The sequence below is a fragment of the Octopus bimaculoides genome, chromosome 23 (assembly GCF_046866305.1).
Source record: "Octopus bimaculoides isolate indiv1 chromosome 23, ASM4686630v1, whole genome shotgun sequence".
Taxonomy (NCBI): Eukaryota; Metazoa; Mollusca; class Cephalopoda; order Octopoda; family Octopodidae; genus Octopus; species Octopus bimaculoides.
This window is the reverse complement of record NC_142950.1, coordinates 18,820,174-18,837,108: the sequence shown is the minus strand read 5'-3', so window position 1 is coordinate 18,837,108 and position 16,935 is coordinate 18,820,174.

Below are 16,935 nucleotides of genomic sequence, written 5' to 3'. Positions count from 1 at the left end.
TTCAAAATTATGATGCTATGATGCTAGGTGTTTACATTATATATATATACATACATACATACATACATATATATATATATATATATATATATATACACACACGCACGTATATGCATGTGCATGTGTGTGTATATAGATAGATAGAGAGGGGTGGTGAGAGATAGCAGAGAAAGAGCAAGAGAGAGGGGGAGGAGAGAGGGAGGGAAAGAAAGAGAGGAGAGGAGAGAGAAGAAGAGAAAGGGAGATGAGAGAGAGAGAGAGAGAGAGAAAAGTTGATTATCTGAGGAAAATTTGACTGCTATTTCAAACAACTACATAAAGTTCCTGTTATGCTTGCAATGAAGGAGGGGTGATGGGGACAAGGGAAGTAACAGTAAAGCTGATGATGCTTATGATGACAATGATGCCGATGGTGATAATGATGATAGTGACTATGAAGATGATGGTGAGGAAAATTTTTTTTTCCTGGAATTATTTCTATGATTATTACTATAACGATAACAAGGATGATTGTACCACTACTACTACTGCTACTGCTGCTGCTAACAATAAACAAAGGTGAATCTACATGCAGTGTTATTATAAGGACAGGAACAAGAACCACAACTGGAAGTGGTGGGAGAGAAGTGGTAAAAGTGAAATTTTACAATTGAACCATTATTATGAAGTGTTAGGGTGGTGGTGGCAGTGGTGATTGCAGTGATGGGGGTGATGGTGACAGAGGGGAGTGTTGTTGTTGGTAGTGGGAGGGGGGTAGAAGAGAGAGAGGTTAGGGTTATGAAGTAATAAGTGTGTCACGATTCTTGAATGGATATTGTCGTGCATGTTCCTTGATATAAAATCTATATTGTCAAACAATATGGATTTTTAGATTAGCAAATACACTCCCCTCCCTCTCCCTCCCCCCTCTCTCTCTCACCCTCATATTTGTGTGTGTGTGTATATATATATATATATATATATATATTGTCTGTCTGTCTGTCTATCTATCAATCTCTCTCCCCAACCTCTCTCTCTCTCCATATATATATATATATATATATATATATATATATTTATATAAGGGCATTACTATACAGTAATGCCTCACGCTATGAGGGACTCTAAGGTCAGACTACCATAAAAACACATTTTTACCGAACGTGAGGAAATGCAACTCTCAAAGCCAACCCCTTAAAAACAGACTGAATTATAGATCATGATTTCGTAGTTATTGTAGTATTATACAACCTTAGAGTCCCTCATAGCGTGAGGCATTACTGTATAGTAATGCCCTTATATAAATATAAATATATATTTCGGGAATAAATGATGGATTTTTTTCCCTTATGAGGTTTTTTTCATGCTAGCTACTTGATAAATTCTTGTAAAAGAATTTGTCCTATTATTGAATTTATATATATATATATATATATATATATATATATATATAATGCACATTGTGTACACGACATTACCAACATGTGATGAATACGTAAATACACGAGAGAAAAATACAGGACAAAATACCAAAAGAAGATAACTCCTCGTCAGTTGTCGGACTGTTTATTACTACCCATTTTGTGCTTTTAATGACAAGATAGGGAAACTTCGTAAGACAGCAGCATCAGAAATTTTCAAAATATAAAATTTGTGGAGAGTTAAGGCTACGAATGAACAAACAACAACAGAACGGACATACAGAGTAAACAATCGACGAAGACAAACATTAACCCTTTAGTGTTCACATTATTCTGCCATAATTAATGCTTTTTTATCCACATTGTTTTGAACTAATCATGCATTATCTCGTAGCTATGAGATTTTGATGAGGTAGCTGTTAATTTTTAAAACGATATTGTAGGGTTGGTGTGAGAGACCAGATCTGGCCAGTTTGAACATAGAATAAGGAGAATACTTTTGGCCGGATATGGCCGGTTTAAATGCTAAAGGGTTAAGGGCTATTAGGCTAAGATGAATTGTAACGGGTAACGCCTGGGAGAAGTTTTGAAAAAATATAGAATAAATAGAAGAGGAGAAAATAATAGAAGAGAAAAAAAGTGTTGAGAGGCGAGAGAAGTGGGAAATAATGTCCAGTTAGTTGGATGCCGGATCCAAAAAAGACAGAGGTGAGAAAAAAGGCCTATAATCATGTATGATCAAGAAGCAGAGTCAAAGGGGGACAAGAGAGAGAATGAGGGAAAGAAAGGGGCATGAGAGAGGGGATGGAGGAAAGAAACAAAAGGAGTGAGAAGGAACAAAAGATAGCAGGGAGTGAAAAAAAGACAAAGAGGGAGGAGGTGAAAGGGAAAATATAGAGGATTATAGAGGGATAGAGAGAGAAAAAGAAAACAGAATGTGGAGTCAGAGAAATTGTATATAAATATATTCTTTTATTCTTTTACTTGTTTCAGTAATTTGACTGTGCCCATGCTGGAGCACCACTTTAGTCAAACAAATCGACCCTAGAACTTATTCTTTGAAAGCCTAGAACTTATTCTATCAGTCTCTTTTACCAAACCGCTAAGTTACAGGGATGTAAACATACCAACATCAGTTATTAAGTGATAGTGGGGTACAAACACACACACACACACACACACACACACACACACACACACACACACACACACACACACACATACAACAGGTTTCTTTCAGTTTCCTTCTACCAAGACCACTTACAAGGTTTTGGTCAGCCTGAGGCTATAGTAGAAGACATTTGCCCAAAGTGCCACACAGTGGGACTGAACCTGGAACCATGTGGTTGGGAAGCAAGCTTCTTACCACACAGCCAATATATATATATATATATGTATATATACAGACAGATGGGTGGATAGATATCAATTAGATTTATCTTTTACTCTCAAACCCATGTTTTGACAGGGAGTCACTCTGTATCATCAGAGAAATAGACTGAATTTAACTCATAGATGTGTGTGTGTGTGTGTGTGCGTGCGTGCATGCGTGCGTGCGTGTACATCAAATCACCTCACAATATTTGGCTGCTTGCATTTGACTTCTTATCAATCAACTTTTTGAACCATACTCTTTCAAAACTTCATTTATATACCTGTAACTACATCTTTGTAGATACAGTCTGACATTGCTGACTTCACAATTACAGAATTCCACAGAGAATTCCTCACTTGAATCTCATGAAATGCTTTCAGTTTCTCTACCTTTTTCACACAAGTGCTACTTTTCTTCTAACAATAATTCTTTCAGTTGATAAGCACTTATGTATATATATATATACATAGGGGTTGGAGAAAATAATGGAAACACCTTAAAATTTCAAATAAATTTATTTTAATATGGGGTAGGACATAATTACAGCTTGAATTCTATGAGGTATGGACTTGTACCAATATGCTCCTTTGTCACTTCCATTCTAGCTTTGAAAAAATAATTGTTAAAATCGAACTGCACTCTTCAAAACTTGCACTAAGAATAAGTACAAGGTAAAATTACTACTTACTTTTATAGCAAGTTGATGCAGGTAGTTTATCCTGTCCCTCTCTGACTTTTAGTTCATGCAATTGAAAAAACTGCATTATTTATGGGATGACCCAATATGTGTGTGTGTGTGTATGTGTGTATACATACATATATATATATACACTTATATGCATATATATAGATACACATATATATATATACATAGACACACACACACCATGTGACTGGCCCTCGTGCCAGTGGCACATAAGAGCACCCACTACACTCTCGGAGTGGTTGGCGTTAGGAAGGGCATCCAGCTGTAGAAACTCTGCCAGATCACATTGGAGGCTGGTGCAGCCTTCTGGCTTGCCAGTCCTCAGTCAAATCGTCCAACCCATGCTAGCATGGTAAACGGACATTAAACGATCATGATGATGATGATATATATATATATATATATATATATATATATATATATATATATATATATCTAAATGTGAGTGTGTGTGTGCATGCATGCGTGCGTGCCTCTCTATGTGTGTAGAAACTGATATACATAGACACACACACATACACACATTTATATATACATATACATATACACATGTGTGTGTGTGCATGCGTGCGTGCTGCTCTATGTGTGTAGAAACTGACAAACGGGCAGACATGAAGAAAGTGACAAAGAAGAAGGGAAAAGGAAGATAGAGCAAAAAGAGATACACACGCACACACACACATATACATATATATATATATAGTGAGAGAGAGAGAGAGAGGAGGAGGGGGAGTGTGAGATAGATGATTTAGAAAAGAGTATAGGAGTGTGTGTATGCATATATAAGTACATATATATATATATATATTATCTGAGAAAATAGAACTTAGGTGGGAAGGTTGATAGGCTGGTATAGTAAGGAATCTGCTGCTGAAATAATGCAAAATAATGTTAGGAACTAAACTGGTAGAGCATCATCATTAGCACCAAATGCTGACTGGTTTGATTTCTCACAGAAACAGATGGTACTAACCACACCTTCCTTAGAATTTGGCATCAAAGTAAATAGAAGAAATGGCAATGATTGGATAATTCTTCCTGTAGCAGAAGGTGAGACCCTATCCCAAATGTATATGTGCTTGTATATATGTGTGAGTTTGTGTGTGTGCGTGTGGGTGGGTGGGTGCGTGTTTACTTGCTTGTGAGAGAGTGTGTGTTTGTGAGAGAGAGAGTGTGTGTGTGTGTGTGTGTGTATACGTGTGTGTGTGCGTGTGTCTGTGAATGTGTGTGTGTGTTTGTGAGAATGAGCGTGAGCTTGTGAATGTTTGCTTGTGTGTTTGTGTGTATGTATGTTTGTGAGAGAGTTTGTGTTTGTGAGAATGTGTGTATTTGTGGGAGTTTGTGCGAGATCGTGTGTGTGTGTGTATGCATGTGTATGAGTGCATGTTTGTGTGTGTATATGAGTGCTTGATTGTGTATATATATGTGTGTGCTTGTATATATATATATATATATATATATATATATATATATATATATATCAATCTCGTGTATGTGTTTGGGTGATTGCATGTATTTGTGTGTGTGATTGGATGTAAGTATATATATTTGAAAGAGTGTTTCTGTGTGTATATAAGTGTAGTACAAATATTAAAGTGTGTATGCAGAGTGTATGAATGATATTGTAGGAGTATTTAGAAATATGTGCGTTATAAATATATGTATGTGCAGGTGTATGTAGAAGTATGTGTATTTGCATGTTAGAAGTCTGTGAGTATATACACATGTTAGACATGTGTATGAGTATGTGTTTGAGGTATGTGTATATACAAGATAAAAGTATGTATTTGTGTATGTTAGGGATATGTGCATATGTATGTGTATATATGTGTAAATATTATGTATATATATATATATATATATATACACACATACACACATATATATATATAGTAAATAATATATAGTATATATTATACATATATATACATATGTATGCATATATATGTATATACATGCTATATATTATTTACTATATATATATGCATGTGTGTGTGTGTAAGTATATATATTTATGTATGTACATATATATATACATATATATATATATATATACACACACACACACACATATCTCTAACATACACAAATACATACTTTTATTTTGTATGTGCACATACCTCAAAAACACACTGATAACATCCTGTCTTCTCTTACACATAGAAGCAACTGTCTTTGAACACTCATATTGTTGCTGAATGCTCGAAATGAGGAGTAGATAGACAGCCAACAACTGATGAAGGGTCTTTTCTCTGTGTTTACTTGTCCTGTTTTCCATTTTTTCTCATGGTTTATGTTTCTAACTCATTTGTTTACGTATTTCATGTTGTTTGAACCATTGGTGACATTCTGTACCCATATATGCTTGTGTATATATCTATATATATAAAGATGAGAATGTGTGTCTGTGTGAATCCCTAAAACTTGAGAACTACACCATCAATTTTCATTCAAATTTTACACATGCCTTACTTAGGGTCCATGTAGCGTCATAGGCCAAAACAATTTTTAACTTCTTGCCTAGTGCGAGCCCAGAGCAATATCATATCTCCACCACTATTGCAGTATTACGTGTCATAAGTGAAACAATAACATAATGTCAGTTATTTTCCCTTTAATAATTTCACTTTAATACTGAAACTATTAAAGTGAAACTATTATCTCACATATATGCAGGCATACATACATATATACATACATACATTCATACATACATACATACATACATACATATATACATACATATATATAATATATCATATATATACATATATATAGTATATATATATATATATAAATATATATATATACTGCCTCATCTTCGAAATGCCTAGTTTAGAATAGAGGCAGCTTGTCTGTTTTCCTGTGTTTGTTCTGTTGTCTGTAAACAGAGTCCGTTTTTGTGCTTTTTGTTCCCGTTTACTTGTCTGACATCCTGTACCTGGATATGCATCTATATATACATGTATATGTAGGTTCCTACATATAAGTATGTATACATGCATATGCACATATATCATTTGTATTATTATATTATCGAACGTGACGCGTCCATTTGCAAGTAAGTTTCAACTATATATATATATATATATATATATATATATATGATGATGATATATATACACATCTGCACAAATGTATATATATAGATGGATATAGATATACATGTATATATATACATGTATATGTATACATGTATATGTATACATGTATATGTATACACGTATATATATAGATATAGATGTATATGTATACATGTATATGTGTAGATGTATATATATATAGATGTACATGTAATATATATACACATATATATATATACATATATACATGCATACATATATATACACCCATACACACACACACACATATACATATACATAGGTGCAAGTGTGGCTGTGTGGTAAGAAACTTCTTTCCAAAACACATGGTCCTGTGTGGTGACTTGGCATGTGTCTTCTGCTATAGCCTCAGACCAACCAAAGCCTTGTGAGTGGATTTTGTAGACAGAAACTGAGAGAAATCAGTCGTATATATATATGTATGTATATATGTAAGTGTATGTGTATATCTTTGTCTCTGTGTTTCCCCCTCATCACTGCTTCGCAACTGCTGTTCGTATATTTACATCCCCATAACTTACTGGTTTGACAAGAAGAATAAGTACCAGGCTTATCAAAATAAACAAAAGCACTAGGCAGTGTCTCATATTTTTGTTTGTCCACTCAGTTGTATCTATCAATCTATCTTTTGTGTGTGTGTGTGTATGTGTGTAATACACACACATACATGTATGTATATGTGCATATTCATATCTATTATATATATATAAGTCAATGTCTTTGTGTGTGTTTGTGTGTTACTTATACATTCAAAAACTACTACACCGATCCTAATGAAATTTGGAACACAAAATCCAAGCCTAGGGAGAAGGGTAATGCTGTGTGTTTCATACAATTTCATGGACCAAAATTACTGAATAGATCCTTATGATATTTGGAACTTAGATTCAATGCATAAGGCAGGTATAATGCAGTATGTTTGGTTTGAATTTTAGATGGCTTAAAGCGAGGCAGAATCCCAATGAAAATTCATAAATTTTTGATGTTGATGAAATTTCAACCATGGGTAATTGACACACATCAAAAAGTATTCTCAAAGTTTCCATTTCTCATGAGGATTCTAAGACCCCCTAATGAGGGCCATAACTCCCAAATTTTAGTCATTTTTTTATTATCCAAAACAAGGTCAAAAGTACTGAGTGGATCATTATGAAATTTGGAAATATTATTTGGAAATATTATATTCTATGCATAAGGGCCATAACCTCCATGAAAATTCATATATTTTTGCTCTTGATGAAATTTTAACCATAGATATTAGACACAAATGAAATAATATTTCTAAAATTTCATCTTCTTAGAAGTTAGAAAGACCCCTTCATGGGGACTTAACACCCACAATTTAGTCATTTTATCTAAACAAAGAAGCTGTAGGGTCACCCGAGCATAAAAGATGAGCGTTATTTGTAATTCAATGGTACAAAAGTGTAAGAGTTTGCTTAGAGATGTACTTAGATTGTGATTTCTGCAATGTGGTGCATAAATTGTTAAGTAAATAAGAGGCATCTACCATAAATTTTCATCTAGTAAAAGTGGAAAATTTACATTTAGTAACAGATGAAAAGTAGCATTATGTGTTATCAGAACACTGGCATCTGCTGACAAGTGGAAGATTGGGATATTGTAACAGTGGAAGACTAAAATTCTGGCAACAATTGATTTGCAGTTGGTGATAGAGAAAGCTTAACATGTCCCAATTCTTTTGATGGCAAATACTCCATCATTAAGTCATAATTCAGTAGTATCGTTCCCAAGCGCTGCAATCTGTTGGCTGTATGAGTGGGGACCCTCTTTTGATCCATAGATTGACAATAGTGGGTGGTGGCCTGTCTGCAGACTGAATCTTCTTCCATGTATAAATTTATGGAATTTTTTTTAATGCAAATATGATGGCTAATGCCTCTTTTTCTATTTGACTGTAGCATTTCTCAGCTGGCAATAATGAACGTGAAGCATGAGCTACTGCTTTCAAGCTATCATCTTCATACTTGTGTAAAATCATCGTTCCAATACCACTTTCATTAGCATCTGCTGTCACTACTATTTCTAAATCCGGGTCAAAATGTGATTATGACAATTCTGACGTTAAGACATTTTTAATTAGTTCAAGAGCCTTTTGGCATTTGTCCGATCACTTCCACTTACTGTCTTTTTTTAATAAGTTATTCAGGGGTGCTCTTAGATTGTGCATATTTGGTATGTATACCTGGTAGTAATTTGCAAGCCCCAAAAATGCTTGTAACATTGTAATGTTCGTTGGGGGAGGCATATTTTTATTGCACTCACCCTAGACGGGTTTCGTTTGTGTCCATTTTCATCAATAATTATTTTAGATGAATCATACCTTTAACTTGAATGATTAGTATTAAGCGTTTACGTTTCATTTATTGTACTAACAAGAACTTTCCTATAAGTACTGATATTTTTATTATTTATTTAGTAAGATACGTTATTTGAATTCTTATTTTTCAAGAAACCTGAGGAGTGACTGTATCTTGAGTAGAATATAATCTTGATCAATTTATTGTGAATTGTGCTGGTTTTTTTCTGCTATAATATGGCCACGAAACACGCGTAGTCAACACTTTACTTTCTATTTTATCAATTTACTAAATTGAATTAAATTTTAGTCTAGTATTTTATAGATTTTAATGGATTTTATACTCTTCTTTTAGATTTTATAGATTTTTAAATTAGTATTTTGTAGAGTACGCTTTTCTGGATGGTGATTGGTCTCCTTCATTGTTTGAATTGTATATCAGTGGTTCTTCTCTAAATTATATTTATATACATATATTATTTATTATAAAATTCAATTTGGTATTACTAAATTAAATATTCCTGTATGTTTGGAATTTTACATTCCCTAGTATTATAATATTTATATATATATGTAGCCAGCCCACTTATGCGTATCTTTCCTTCATTGGACACTAAACTCTGCTTGCGAAGACCTGCTGAGGCAAGTGAAATCGAAATCGAACTAAATTCGACGACTGGCACCCATGCCAACATCGTCTCCTTCATTGGACACGAAACTCAGCTTGCAAAGACCTGTTGGGGCAAACGAAAGCGAAATCATGATGGCACCTGTACCAGTGGAGCGCTAAGAGCACCGTTCGAGCGTGATCGTTGCCAGAGCAGCTGTCTGGCTTCCATGCCAGTAGCACGTAAATAGCACCATTTTAGCGTGATCGTTACCAGCGTTGCCTTCCTGGCACTTGTGCTGGTGGCACGTGAAAAGACATCCGAGCGAGATCGTTGCCAGTGCCGCTGGACTGGCTCCTGTGCAGGTGGCACGTAAAATACACCATTTTTAGCGTGACCGTTGCCAGTACCGCCAGACTGGCCTTCGTGCCAGTGGCACGTAAAAGCACCCACTACACTCTTGGAGTGGTTGGCGTTAGGAAAGGCATCCAACTGTAGAAACTCTGTCAAATCAGATTGGAGCTTGGTGTAGCCATCTGGTTCACCAGTCCTCAGTCAAATCGTCCAACCCATGCTAGCATGGAAAGCGGACGTTAAACGATGATGATGATGATGATGATGATGATTATTATTATAATATATATATATATATATATATATATATATATATATATATATATATATATGATGGACTCTCCTGTCAGTTTTGACGTATGAGGCTCCAACAACATACTCTTACTTTGTCAGTCATAATGCTTATGTCAAATGTGACATTTAAGACCTGCCAACGATTCACAATCACAATTATACAGTCACAATTGCGCTGGGCTGGCCATGTCATCAAAATGAGTGACGAAAAAATACCCAAAATTCTCATGTATAGCCAGCTTGAGAGTGGACACAGGAATGCTGGTCAACCATGGCTCAGATATAAGTACAATCTGAAGAGTAAGCTTTTAGTGATGAAGATAGCTCACAACACGTTTGAGTGAACAGCCTTGGTATGAACAAAATGGAGATCAAGATGGTATTAAAAACTTTGTTGCAACCAGCATTAACAGGTTTCAGGATGCAAAGCAAAGGAGAAAAGCGGCTGCAAATATACCACCTACACTGATCTGTAATCCTCAATCTTGTAAATATATATGTGTGTATATATATATATATGTGTGTATATATATATATGCGTGTGTATATATATATATAGATAGATAGATAGATAGATAGATAGATAGATAATAATATAAATAATATATATATATATGCATATATACATACGTATATGTACATACTTACATCTATATGTATACATATATATATATATATATATATATATATATATATATATATATATATATATATATATATATATATCTTAATATATAAAGCTGAAGTGGTGCGTCTGTGTGAAGCCTTTTTAAAAGTTTATAGAAATCCACATTTTCTACTTTTCGTAAAAATTTTTACATCAATGGAATTTTCTCGATGTGCACTTTCCAGTGCAGTAATTAGATTTTTTAAAATTCCATTTACTTTGTGTGATTTAAGGGAGATTTGGCTGTTGTTTCTAGCAACTTTTATATTTCTTCCCTTCTACCTGTACCGGCGTTCTTATAGAGAGTAAGAGTAAAAGAGGGAGAGAGAGAGAGAGAGAGAGAGAAAGTGATACAAACAACGTCATAGATTAACTTGGTTACATTTTTCACTCTTACTTCTTCTTCCTCTCTCTCATTTAATACCTTTCCTCTACCTCTAACATATTTTTCATAACATAGAAACGTAAAAACACACACAGCAACATACACATAAACACATACACATAAACACATCAACATTATAGATATAAGATTTAGTTTCTGTGTCTTTCTTATATAAACACGTGCACGCATTTCTAGAAACAACAGCCAAATCTCCCTTAAATCACACAAAGTAAACGGAATTAAAATAATTTTACATCAATGGAATTTTTTCGATGTGAAGTTTACAGTGCAGTAATTAGATTTTTTAAATTCCATTTACTTTGTGTGATTTAAGGGAGATTTGGCTGTTGTTTCTAGTAACTTTTATATTTCTTCCCTTCTACCTGTACACACAATCATTGACTACAATATAACTCATGTTCATCAATGTTTGGTAAATATACCACGATTTTCACTAGGGTGTTAGGGTTAGGGTTTTAGGGTCAGGGTTAGGGTTTCAGGATTAGGGTTAGGGTTACGGTTAGGGTTAGGATTAGGGTTAGTGTTACGGTTACAGTTTTAGGGTCAGGGTTTAGGGTTAGGTTTAGGGTTAGGTTTAGGGTTTAGGGTTAGGTTTAGGGTTAGGGTTAGGGTTTAGGGTTAGGTTTAGGGTTTTAGAAATGTGAAAAGTACCGACCCTGCCATCTATTATAACTTTTGTTGTTCTGTTTAATATATACATAGATTATGCCTCCAAAGAAGAGAGTTTGCTGGGGAAAGAAAGCAGCCGGTTTAAAAAGACAGCAACAGACTGCAGCAATTCACCACATTCCAGAAGATTCTTTGAACATAATGCAAAATGTTGCATCAACATCTTCTGCCCAATCTGATAGAATTCTGGCAAAACTGTGTAGCAACAGATCGCCAGTAATTGCTTCATCAGAAATTGCTGTCCTAGCTCCTGCAAAAAGGGATTACCCTGCTATGTTTAATCAGGGAAGCGCAAAAAGTTGTTTTGCACAAGCATTTCTATAGCCAATTAGACGGATGAAATTTACGTACGCTTAATAATGTTACACAAAACATCCTTCAGACTTTCCCTATTAATTTCATCGTCTTTTGAATTATGAACATATTTACATCATAAGGGTTTTTTCGCTGTAAGGCTTTCTTTTTTAGTTGATTTTCACCTAGCAAGACTTATCGTAGATGGCGTAATAAGTCACACCCGGACAAGGTCGGGTTATACTACTAGTATATATATATATATATATATATATATATATATATATATATATATATATATATATATATATACATATATATATATATTGATAGGAAGGACAACAAAAGAAAGAAAGAGACCTCGATATTATGCAAATAGAGGAATTTATCTGTAAAAAAATATATATGCATATGTGGTCACAGGACATCACAAAACGTGCACAACAAAAAAATACATACATATACATATATGCATACATATATATATATATATATATATGTATGTATATATATATATGTGTGTGTGTGTGTGTGTGTATGTATATATATACATATATATATAAAAAAAAAGAGATATATATCTTAATAATACTAAAACTCTAGGGATGTTTGTGTGTACCTGAAATATCTCAGAAATAGTATATTTTATCTTATTTTTTTTTTTGCATATTTATTTTCTTACTTACCTTCGGCAGTGCAGTACAAATTTTTGTGATATCTGGATCTCTATTTACTAATAAAAACGATTAAACACAATTTTTGTTTGTTATTTCATGACAAAAACGAACATAGCTTCTGTGACGTCAACACACATATAGAGTACACACACACATATAATGAATGTCATGGCATGTAAATCAACACAAACACACGTCCGCTATCTGTGACATATACACACATAATCTTCGCACTCTCTAAGGAAAACAAAAAACGACTTTTTGACGTACACAATATTTTAATCATTTAAAAATATTTTTAACAGAATGTGATTTCAAAAATGTAAGTTGCTTGTACAGTATTTATATTTTAGCTTTCTTTAAACAGACAATATTTTAATGTTTTTTTTTAAATCATTATTTTCAAGTGAATGTCGATCTTTCGTTCATCATTTGGAGTTCATTAATTTCCGTAAATTTTTTTTTAATTATTTATTTTGTTTTAAAGTGAAAGAAATGAGAAAGTGAAAGATGTATGTACGTGTATATGAAATGGACGTGTGTGTATGAAGGAGAGAGAGAAAGAGAGAGTGGGAAACAGAGAAAGGAAGTGAGAGAGGAAGAGAGAGAAAGACAGAGAGAGAGAAAGACAGAGAGAGAAAGACAGAGAGAGAGAAAGACAGAGAGAGAGTGAGTGAAGGGGTGTGTTGTCATGTATACGTGCATCAATACATATGCGTACATCATTTTTGTATGCACGTGTGCATGTGTGAGAGAGAGTGATGAATGAGTGAGTGAACGTGTGTGTTCTCATGTATGTGTAAGTGGCTCTCTCTTTCATTCTCTCTTTCTCTCTCTCTCTCTCTCACACACACACACATCCATTTCAAATGCATGTTCATACATCTTTCACTTTAAAACAAAAGTAAATAAATGAAAAAAATGTTTTTACGGAAATTAACGAACAAAACCAGCTGATCTGGATGACAGTTCTGAGAATCAAAGCAAAAGATGAGCCAAGGGAATACCATTACAAAGAAATTTTTGAGTGTATTCAACGTATCTCAACGCCAAAGATTTGGCTGCTATTTCTAGCACGCCCTGCTACCACGTAACAGCTATTTGCAATAAAGGACCCAAAATACCTGATACGTGGTAGAAAGAAATGCAAGAAATAGCAGCCAAATCTTTCCGCTTACACAAGATTTCGATGCCACATTCATTGAAGGCATGCGAAATAACCTGGAAAAGAAAAAGAAAACCCACAAAACAAAACTTTGTTTCTGGGAAACTCAGACTTTTCAGATGACCCAACGGGTCACGGGTTTGTTCATTCCAATCTTCGTTCTTTCGTTCCCCCTCCCTCACATTTCCTGGCCTTCTCTTCATGCTCACCTTCCCTCCTCTTTCACTTCACTCTCCCTTTCATTTTTTTTCACCCCTTCCTTAATTCTTCTATCCCTCTGCCTCTACCTCTCTTTCTTCTCTGCCCACGTGACTGGTGTTCGGCCAAGCCTGACCTTTCTTTCTTGGTTTGACTACCATCCATGCAACATCTATATTCCTCCCTGTGCCTGTCAAATCTTATGTCCACACATGCCAACTTAATTTAATTCGTCCTTTGTCGAAAGATACCTATTGTTAATGTCCTGTTATTTGTATTCATGTACCATTTCTCCTGTTTTTTTTCCATCCTTGTTTTTGTATACATTCGCTGCTTTCTTCCAAGGAATCTAGGGCTCTTAGCTTAGTTTTTCCTTGGGGCTGGCCAGATTGGAGCAATCTTGAGTATAACCAGCCAAAATTGCAAAGATAATCTGGAACTCGACTGAGGAAAGAAAACTCCAAATGACCTGTCCTTGTTTTTTCTTGTTTTGTCTGTCTGGATGTTTTGTTGCCCCTTTTTTGTATCACCTAGCTGTCTGAATGTTTTGCGTTCTTGTCCCATTTTTGCATGTGTGTGTGTGTGTGTGTTTGTGTATAGATAGATAGATAGATAGATAGATAGATAGATAGATAGATAGATAGATAGATAGATATGTCTAAGAATCCATAAGTCAGGAAAAAATGTGTTCATATATGTCAAGATACCACAAGCCAAACTTTGCTTCTAACCTCAACTGTAAGCTGATTAACACTGCAAAATTTGAGAGTTACCAGGTGAACAAACAGCTGATTAAGAAGATCAATAACAACATAAGAAGGGCCTCTGACTTTGCTCTATGGCATAACACCAGCATGGTCATAACATGGTTTAAAAGCAGTAGCAACAGGGATAGAGCTAGGTTCACCCAATTTGATATAGTGGATTTTTAACCATCTATTGAGTGAGCTCCTGTATAAGACATTGGATTTCACTATGTCCAGTACTGAAGTTAGTGAATAAGTCATATGCATTATCAAGCATGCCAGAAAAACCCAACTCTTCAGTAAAGGATCAGCCTGGGCCAAGTGCACTGACCCAGAAGGATCCTTTATTGTAGCAATGGGTGTCTTTGACAGTGCTGATGTCTGTAATCTTATTGGCTCTTTTGTCTTAAATTTATTTAAAACGGTCCTTTCCGCTAGCTTTGGCCTCTACAAGACAATGCACTGGCAATATCGAGAAGGGTGAATGGCCATACACAAATATGCTTAGAAAGGACCTCACCAATACTATGAATTCCCTTGGCCGCAAGGTCACAATAGAAACCAACCTGAAAACAGTGGATTTCCTTGATGTGGCCTTAGATTTGGTGTCAGGTGCCTATAGACTTTTTATGAATCCAAATGAGAAGCTGTCATACATTAATACCAGTCCCTATCATGCAGCCATAGTATTTAAGAACCTGATAAATGGATTCAGCAGAAGAACCTCTGACCTATCTTCAAGTAAAGAGATTTTTTTATGCCACTGTCCCATACTACAACGAAGCTTTGGCCAGCAGTGGTTTTAATGAAAGGATTAGTTATACACAAGACTTCCCCACCCATATGCACTCTCTAATCTTGCTCCTTTGGCAATATCCTGCCACTTATATTATGACCTTCGAGCCTCAAGAATATGTCCTAGCACTTTCCACCATCTATATCTCTCTCTTCCTTTACTCAACCATCCCATTTATATTCTGATCCCTATCCATTATGAGTATGCCCAGCACTTAGCCACCATCAATATCATGCAGTCTTCCCCTCTCTCTCTCCTTCTCCTGCACTTCCTTCAGGTTGGGTAACCATGTATCTCTTTGCAGCAGCACACCTGTTTCTGTCTTCATTCTTAATCTCTCTCTCTCTCTCTCTCTGGCTGGGTAACCTTGTACTTCCTCTACAGAAAGACACTTGTTTCTGTCTCTCTGTCTCACTATAGCCTTTCATCATCTGACACAAGATCACCTCCTCCAATGCCCCCATCTCCTCACAAATGATTTTTGTCTTGCAAGTTACTTGGTGACCCTCTCAGTGCAGGTGCCACTTAAAAAGCATCCAGTCCTCACTGTAAAGTAGTTGGTGTTCGGAAGGGTATCCAGCTGTAAAAACCTTTCCAAAATTGACCTTGCCTGTGTTGGTGCCACATAAAGATCACTAAATCCACTCTGCTGAGTGGTTGGTGTTATGAAAGGCATCCAACTGTAAAAATCCTGTCAAAACAGTTACAGAAGTCTGGTGCAGGCTTCTGCTTGGCCAGCCCCTGGCAAACCATCCCACCTATGCCAGCATGGAAGGTGGATGCTAAACGATGATGATGAAGACCCTAAGCCCTCCAAGAGAAAATGCCAGTGGTAAGTGTTGTGGTTCACACCATCCTTCTCTTTGAGTGCAAAATCTTGCATGGGTAAGCTTTTCCTCAGCTTGATGGGCAAACACATCACCCATACAAATAGGCTCAGTAAAATTTTTAATAGGCATACCTTAAAAGTTTTCTTTAGCTGTGCACCTAACGTAGAAAAAGATATTAGCAGGTAGGCTAAGTCAGAGGTGGGATGCTCATGTAGAAGTAACACATGTCCCTTTAACAACCACTGTAATATGGAAACAGTCATGTATGAGGCAGAAGTAACATCAAAAGGCCCAAATGGACAAGCAAA